Source organism: Sturnus vulgaris, unplaced genomic scaffold (assembly GCF_052056855.1).
Source record: "Sturnus vulgaris isolate bStuVul1 unplaced genomic scaffold, bStuVul1.hap1 Scaffold_85, whole genome shotgun sequence".
In the NCBI taxonomy this organism is placed as follows: Eukaryota; Metazoa; Chordata; class Aves; order Passeriformes; family Sturnidae; genus Sturnus; species Sturnus vulgaris.
Window position 1 is genome coordinate 1714174 of NW_028276736.1, and position 9318 is coordinate 1723491.

Genomic DNA, 9318 nt, shown 5'->3' on the forward strand with positions numbered 1-9318 from the left:
GAAACCGAAGGTCCATTGTGACATTGCAGGGCCTCATGGAACAATGGAGACTATTATGAAACAGAATCACATCATGAATTAGGTTAGAAAAGACATTTGAGATCATTAAGTCCAACCTAGGATCTGACATCACCTCCATAGGGCTCATCACCTCAATAGAAGCCTTCAATTGATTCACCTTGGGCAATCAAAAAGGGCCCAGAGGCTACACCCAAGATGGACAGTGGTCACAACTTTTTAAGACACATATAAGCTTAGTTTGTTTGCACATCAAGGGTTAGACCTCCAATTAGAACTTCAAGTAATGAAGTAATATTCAGCCAGTTCACTCCCCCAATTCAGGTTTGTTTATACTTCTCAGAGCCTGAGGCTGTAGGGTGCCCTTGAGTTTCAGGCATAGGGGAATTGATTTGTCTGACAGAAATGTAAGGAGAGTTAGATAATACTTTACATGGAGTTTAGAGCTATGCACTAATGCAGTACTGAATTTGAAAAATATAAAGGCTAAAATCTTAAGGCATCACAGGCCTCACTGAACCAAGGGGCCACTGTGAAACTGTGGCCCCATGGAACCAAGGAATCCATAGTGACACTGCAAGGCCTCATGGAAACAAGGAACCATTGTGACACTCTGGGGTCTTGTTGGGCCAAGGGGTGATTGTGTCACTGTGTGGCACCATGGAACCAAGGAGCTCATTGTGACACTACAGGGCCCCATGGAACTGAGGATTCATGGAACAGTTTGGGACCTGATGGAACCAAAGGTCCATTGTGACATTGCAGGGTCTCATGGAATCCTGGAGGCCATGATGACATTTTGAGGCCTCGTTGAATCAAGGGGCTCTTCAGGACCTCATGGAACCAAGGAGATCCTTCTGATACTGTGAGTCCCTATGGAACCAAGGGTCCATTGGGATACTGTGGCACCAAGGAGACCCCTGTGACACTGCAAGTCCTCATGGGAGCAAAGGACCATTGTCCATTTTTTGCTACCATTCCACTGCGGAGCCCCATGTAAACATAGGGCCACTATCACACTGAGGGTCCCCACGGATACAAGGGAACAGGTAACAGGTCTGCTTGGCTTGGCGTGACTGGTCCAACTGCCCTTGGCATGTCAAGGGTCTCTTCTCATGTATTCCTGAAACACTGGGGCTCTGGGCTTTCCTTCAAATGGAAAAGAGCTGTCATTATTATCCAAGGGCCCATAGCCAAAATAGGATTCTGCCTCCAAAATTCCCAATACCCAGGGATTGCTCCCAGGGGAAAGCTGTCATTTCTAAGAAGTCTGACTGACCTTGACTTCATGAGAGTTGGGTCTCACCCGCCCTCAAGCACTGGGGCTCAGTGCAATCCCTCCTATGAAAAAGAACCGTCCCTCTGGCCCAGGCAGCCATGGCCAAAATTAGTACTTTTACTCCGAAATTTCCTATCTGCAAGAGTTTCCCCTAGATGGAACAAGCTGACAAGACAGACAGGTCTGCCTCGCCTTGGCCTCTGGTGATTGCTTCTAATCTGCCCTGAGACATTGGGGCTCCATGGTTTCCTTCCTACAGGAAAGAACCATCTTTCTTCAGGCACTTATGGCTGAAATTGGGATTCTGCCTCCAAAAGTCTGTATAACCAAGGATTGCTCCCAGACAGAAGCCACCAGGACAGATGGGTCTGGCTGCCTCTGGTGGCTACTGCTCATCTGTCTCTGAAACACCAGGGGTCTATGGCTCCCTTCCAGTGGAGAAGAATCATTCTTCTTCTGCAGGTGCTCATGGCCGAAATTGGGATTCCACCTCCAAAAGTCCTACATCCAAAGACTGCTTCTTGATGAAAATTGCCTTTCCAGACAGGTCTGGTTGGCTTTTGTCTCCTGAGGGCTGGCTCTCACCTGCCTTCCAAACACTGGGGCTGCATGCTTTCCTTTCTATGGAAAAGAACTGGCCTTCTCCTCCAGGCACAAATGGCTGAAATTGGGGTGCAACTGACAAAATTCTGTATATCCAAGGGTTGCTCCCAGAGAAACTTGCCGGGACAGACAGGTCTGCCTTGGCCTCTCATGACTGCAGTTCATCAGCCCCAGAAACACTGGGGCTCTGTGGCTTCCTTCCTGTGGACACGATTGTGACACTGTGGGCACCCCATGGAACCATGGAGACCACTGTGACACTGCAGGGTATCATGGATCCCAGGAGCCATTGTGACACTGTGGGGACCCCGTGGAACCAAGGACATCACAGTGGCCCTGCTGGGCTGCATGGTGCCAAGGGGCCAGTGTGAAGCAGTGGGGCTTTGTGGAACCAAGAGGCCATTGTTGCATTACAGGGCCTGGTGCAGCCAAAGGGCCGTTGGGATCCTGCGGGGCACCGTGGATCCATGGAGACCATTGTGGCATTGCAAGGCCCCATGGAATCATGGAGACCATTGTGACACTGTGGGGCCCATGGAACCACAGGGCTGTTTTGATTCTGCAGGGCACCGTGGAAGCAAGGAGAGCATTGTGGCACTGCAAGGGCTCATGGAATGAAGGAACCCTTGTGACACAGGGGAGGCCAATGGAACCAAGTGTCTGCTGTTACAATGCAGGGCCTCAAGGAACCAAAGGCCATTTTAAAGCTGCAGAGCCAAGCAGACCTTTAGAACACTGAGGGGCCTGATTGAACTGATGAGAATATGGTGACACAGCGAGACCTTATGGAAACAAGGATCCATAGTGACACTTTGGGGTCTCATGTGACCAGGACTCCAGTTGTGACACTGCAGAGCCAAGGAGATCATTATGACACTGCAGGGTCTCATCAAATCAAGAGGCCATTGTGTCACTTTGGGGTCCCCATGGAACTAAGGCATCCATTGTGAAATGATGGGGCATGATGGAACCAAGGGGCCATTGTGACACTGCAGGGCCCCATGGAAGCGAGGGTCCATTGCAACAATGCTACTAAAAATTGGAAAAAACAGAAGAATGCTTAACACCAGGGGAGCAGTAAGGGGAAATGGAACAGATCTGGGTGGTTTTCCTTCCCCAAGGCCACCAGCAGGTCTAGCTGACCTTGGAATGTTGAGGTCTGCCTCTCATCTGCTGCTAGAGAACTGAGACCCTGTGCTTTCCTTCCTATGGAAAAGAACCATCCATCCTTCCATGTGCCCATGGCCAAAAGTGATATTTCCCCTGAAAAATTCCCTATATGCATAGGCTCTCCCAGTCAAAAGCTTCCAGGACAGAGAGCTCTGTCTGGCCTTGGCCTCTATTCATCACCTCAAGGAAACCCTGAGGAAGGTGTTTGAGCAGGTTTGACTACAGGAATATCAATGAGTATTTCATAATCTGCAAAACTCAGATGTTCTTCTGATCATATGTGTCCTTTCTTTCTCAATTTGTATTATGCATGAAATTATTTTTTCAGCTAAAAAATATTATTCTTATCACTCTACCAGTCTTATGTGCAATAAAACACCTCCTCAACATATTGATGCAGTCACCTGCGTAAGCAAACACATTAAAGAATCCAGTAGGAATTATTTGTCTCTGCTCCCATCTGTCCCATCTCCTTGGGAGGTTGAAGTGCAGCCGTGGTGCCGACAGCAGCCCTGGGGCTCTGTGCCCCATGGCCTCCCTGCTGGGCAGCCTCTGCCAGCTCCTGCCCAGCCCGTGGCACCTGTGGGCCTGCACTGACAGCCCTGCCCTGGGCTCTGCTGGGCTCTGGGCCAGCACAGAGGCCGGGCAGGGCTGGCCATGGCCGGGAACAGGCCCTGAGCCCTGCAGGAGGATGGAGCTGGGCCACAGCCAAACTCAGCCCAGGGCAAAGCTGGGCTCAGTAGCCAGGGCTGGCAAGGGCTGGGGACAGAGGCTGGCAGTGACAAATATCCTGGGCCCCCTCCCTGCTCTGTGCAGGCCACCAAGGGCACAGAGCAGCCTCCTCTCTGGGCCACTTGCCTGTTTGCAATGCCTTCCCCAGGCGCTGGCCCTGCCCCACAAGGCCTGGGCTGAGTCCTGCCCCTGCCCGCTCAGCCAGGCTGACATGGACACTGCTGCTTTCTCTGGCAGGCTCTCTCAGGCCAGCCCAGCTCCCTGCAAGCTGTGCCAGCTGCCCTGAGCTCTGTGCAGCACCAAGGGCCTCTCCCCAGCACAGCCCAGCCGGCTCTGGCCCCACAGCTCTGCTCAGGCCAGGGGGCTCTGGGCAGTGGCCCCACGGCCTCAGCCCCTGCCAAGGGCACAGCAGCAGCTGCAGCTCCGAGAGGACTCAGCCCCAGCCATGGGGGAAGGTGCTTGGCCAAGGCAAAAGGAGGCTCCCTGTGTGCCCTGCTCCCCTCTCCCTGAGCTCCTGAGAGCTCTGCAGCCCCTCCTGCCATGCCATCTGCCCAGGCCAGCACAACAGCCCCTGCCTTGGGGCCCTCCAGAGCTGCTCCTGCTCCAGGCCCAGGGCCCATCCCAAAGCTGGAGCAGCCACAAAGCTGTGCCCATTTCTGTTCATTCCTGCTCTGATGAGGATGGATCCTCAGCCACTTGGAGGCTGCAGATAAATTTTACTACTGCAGAGGCCTCTTCTTTCTTGAGCTCTTCAGTTCAGGAATTGAGTGAGAAAAGCTTATACACATTTGTTCAAAACATGGGAAAAAGAAAAGTCCCTGGGAATAATGTAAGCTATCAATTCTTCTGTGCTTAATTAGACAGATTTCAGAAGTCTATTCCAAGTGAATATATTATATTGAAAACAATGCAGACAGAACTGTTTTGTCGTGTTGTATTTTCCTGTTTAACAATGGATATCAGCAAGGTCCAATTTATATTGACCCCCAGCACCTTATCATGCAGTCTAAAGAGGTATGAAAATCATGACCCTTGATGGCTGCCAATCAATAACATTTTGCCTCCACCCTCTCCCCACCACTTTCCCATTCCAGCCCCTGGGACTCCTATGGATCAGGAATGGTGTGGCCAGCTGGATCAGGGCAGTGATTCTTCCCCTGTGCTCAGAACTGGTTGGGCAGCACCTCAAGTGCTGTGTCCAGTTCTGGGCCCCCCAATTTAGGAAGGACATGGAGGGGGGGCTGGAGTGTGTCCAGAGCAGGGCAACAATGCTGGTGAGGGGTGTGGAACACAAGTCCTGTGAGGAGTGGCTGAGGGATCTCGGGATGTTTATCATGGAGAAGAGGCTCAGGGGAGACCTCATCACTATCTACAACTCCCTCACAGGAGGATGCAGCCAGGTGGGGTTGGGCTCTTTTCTATGGGAACAGTGACAGGATAAGTGGACACAACCTTAAAGTTCCACCAGGGGACGTTTAGGCTGGACATTGGGAAATATTCTTCACAAAATATATGATTCGGAATTGGAATGAGCTGCTCAGAGTGAGTGCATCACTATCCCTGGAAGTGTTTCAGGAAAGACTGGATGTGGCACTGAGTGCCATGGTCACAGTGACAAGGTGGTGTTGGGTCACAGGTTGGACTTGATGCTCTCAGAGGTCTTTTCCAGCCTGGGTGATTCTCTGATGGCTGTGACACTGCAGGGTCCTGGGGCAGCAAGGGGCCATTGTGACACTGCGGGGCCTCATGGAACTGAGAGGACCAGAGTGACACTGTGTACAACATGGCACCACAGAGCCAAGGGGCCACTGTGACACTGTGGGGCTACATGGAAGCAAGGAGTCTATTGTGACACTCTGGGTCCTGGTGGAAACACAGAGGCCACTGTGACACTACAGGGCCTAGTGGGACCATGCAGAGCATTGTGACAGAGCAGGACCTCGTGTAATGATGGGGCCATTGTGACACTGCAGGGCCCATGGAACCAAGGGGCCAGTGTTGATCCTCAGGGACTTGTGGAATGATGGAAACAAGTTTGACACTCTGGTGCCCCTTGGGAACAAGAGGCCATTGTGACACTGTGGAACCAAGGAGACCAGTGCTGCACTGCGAGACCTCATGGAACTAAAGATCCATTGTGACACTGCGGAGCTTTGGCAGCACCAAGGTGCTGTTGTGACACTGTGGGGCCCAAGGATTCATGGTACTTTGTGACACCAAGGGGTCCCATGGAACCAAAGGGACATTGTGACACTGGGAATCCACATGGAATCATGGAGACCATTGTGACACTCGGGGGCCTTGTGGAACCCTCATGACACCAAGTTGGATGTGAATGTGGATCTGTTGGAGGGTAGAAGGGCTCCGCAGAAGGACCTGGAAAGGCTGGATCCAGGGCCCAAATCCAACAAGGTGAGGTTTAACGAGATCAAATGCTGGGTCCTGAACTTTGGCCACAACACCACATGCAGTGCTACAGGCTGGGGACAGAGTGGCTGGACAGCAGCCAGGCAGAAAGGGACCTGGGGGCACTGATGGACAGCAGACTGGACATGAGCCAGCAGTGTGCCCAGGAGGACAAGAAAATCCATGGCAACTGGCCACAACCAAGAATGGTGTGGCCAGCAGGAGCAGGGCAGTGATACTTCTCCTGTACTCGACAATGCTTGGGCAGCACCTCGAGTGCTGTGTCCAGTTCTGGGCCCCAATTTAGGAAGGACATGGAGGGGCTGGATTGTATCCAGAGAAGGGCAACAAGGCTGGTGAGGGGTCTGGAACACAAGTCCTGTGAGGAGTGACTGAGGGATCTGGGGATGTTTATCCTGGAGAAGTGGAGGCTCAGGGAAGACAAGGTTCTTTCAGGGCACAGGTTGGACTTGATGATCTCCAAGGTCTTTCCCAGGCCTGCTGAATCTCTGAAATCACCCTTAGAGCAGGTGCAGCAGCCCATGTCTCTCAGATTCTCCACACAGCCCCAAAGCCCATCCTGTCAGTCCTGCAGAGCCTCTCCAGCCCCTCCTCATTGCCCACAACAGGTAGCCCCGCACCCAGACACAGCAGCCCAGATGTGCCCCCCTGGCCTGTGGTGCCTCTGGCAAGGGAGCAGCACGAGGCACTGCAGGACCCTGCAGACAATTCCTGAAGCACTTGGAGGATGATCCTGCTCCCCAAGGGACGTTCCCAGGGTGCCAACACAGGAATTGAAATAGGGAGTGAGGCCAGAGAGGAAAGGGCAAACAGGGATGGGCTGTTTGCAGGAGAGGTGACAAGCTTGGACAAGGATGGGCAGCCCTGGGTCAGAGCAACAACATCTGCAATGGGACAGGAAACACACAGCTCAGGGGAACAAACTTTCTGGCTGACTTCAGAGGCCACAACAAACCCAAGTGGTTTCCCTGCCATCCCCCAGCCCTTGCTGGCCCCAGGGGCTGATGGCATTTGTGCTCACTCAGCTCCATGTCCCCACAGCAGCACCATGGGGGTGCTGAGCCTGCTGTGTGCAATGCAAACAGGGGCTCCTGAGCCAGTGCTGCCGTGTGTGTGCCTGCAAGGATGCGGCTCCTGTGTGAGCTGGGGGAGAGGCCAGGGCTGCAGAGGGGGGATGTTGTTGGCAGGTGCATGAGGACGCTCTGGGACGCTGCCCTGGGGTGTCCAGTGCACTGGGGATGGATCAGCCCCTGCTCTGCTGCTCCTTGCCAGGGTGTCCCCCTTGCAGGGAGCTTGCAGAGCACCAGTCATGCTGTTTGCCCCCAGCCTGCCCACGGCCAGCCTGGGGCTGCTCCCGGGGCTTTTCTGTGCTCAGCATTGGGCTGGCCAAGTGTTGTGGAGAGAGCCTGGCCAAGGAGCCTGGAGCCCCCAGGCCCTGGCCTAAGGTGTCAGTGCTGCCCCAGCAGTGCCCATGGCCTGTCCCTGCTGCAGCCCCAGCACTGCCACCCCCAGGGCTGTGCCTGGCCCCGAGAGCACTCAGGCCCTGCAGCAACACGAGGACCAGGAGGGCAGCGGGGCAGTGGCATGGGAGCAGCACTGGCAACACCAAGTGCTGAGCAGCACTGGCAACACCAAGTGCTGCTGCTGCTGCTGGGCACAGCTGCTGTGCCAGCACTGATCTGCCCCCGGCTCTGCACACAGACATTGCTGTTGCAGCTCCAGAGAAGGGAACAGAAGGGGCATCTCTGGAGAAAACTTTGGTGGGAGAGAGATCCTTTATTTCATTTAAAACCAGGAGTGCAGCCCCTCATTGACACAATCTGGTCCGCAAAAAACATGGGGAGAAACAAAATGAAATATCGCCCAAAGGATGGCATTTCTTTGTGGAATGTAATAAAATATTAAAATGAAGGACAGAAATTAAAAATTCATCCACCAAATCAAACAAGTTCTATCAAAGATGATTTTTATTACAAGTGATTTGCAGCAATTGGCCACCAGATTACTGTTTCTTAAAACATCCAGTCATATGTATCCAAACTGCAGCCTTGAGCTCCTGGTTCCTCAGGCTGTAGATGAGGGGATTCAGAGCTGGAGTCACCACTGAGTACAGAACTGACACTGCCAGATCCAGGGATGGGGAGGAGATGGAGGGGGGCTTCAGATAGGCAAAAAAGCCAGTGCTGACAAAAAGGGAGACCACGGCCAGGTGAGGGAGGCAGGTGGAAAAGGCTTTGTGCTGTCCCTGCTCAGAAGGGATCCTCAGCACAGCCCTGAAGATCTGCACATAGGAGAAAACAATGAACACAAAACATCCCAAATATAGAAAAGCACTAACTGCTGTGGGCCCCAGTTGCCTGAGTTTGGAGTGTGAGCAGGAGAGCTTGAGGATGTGTGGGATTTCACAGAAGAACTGGCCCAGGGCATTTCCATGGCACAGGGGCAGGGAAAATGTATTGGCTGTGTGAAGCAGAGCATTGAGAAAGCCACTGGCCCAGGCAGCTGCTGCCATGTGGGCACAAGCTCTGCTGCCCAGGAGGGTCCCATAGTGCAGGGGTTTGCAGATGGACACGTAGCGGTCGTAGCACATGATGGTCAGGAGGGAAAACTCGGATGAAATAAAAAGGCTAAAAGTAAACACCTGAGCAGCACATCCAGCATAGGAGATGTGTCTGGTGTCCCAGAGGGAATTGTGCATGGCTTTGGGGACAGTGGTGCAGATGGAGCCCAGGTCAGAGAGGGCCAGGTTGAGCAGGAAGAAGAACATGGGGGTGTGCAGGTGGTGGCCGCAGGCTACGGCGCTGATGATGAGGCCGTTGGCCAGGAGGGCAGCCAGGGAGATGGCCAGGAAGAGGCAGAAGTGCAGGAGCTGCAGCTGCCGTGTGTCTGCCAATGGCAGCAGGAGGAAGTGGCTGATGGAGCTGCTGTTGGACATTTCCTCACTCTGGGCATTGTGGGCTGTTAAAAGAACACATTGATAAGCTGGGAGACATTTCCTTGAGACAATCCTGTACAATTCAGATAGGAATCCTCTCAAAACTGCTTCTCTTCCTGTGGGGGAACTTCACTAAAAACTTTTATTTTTGAAT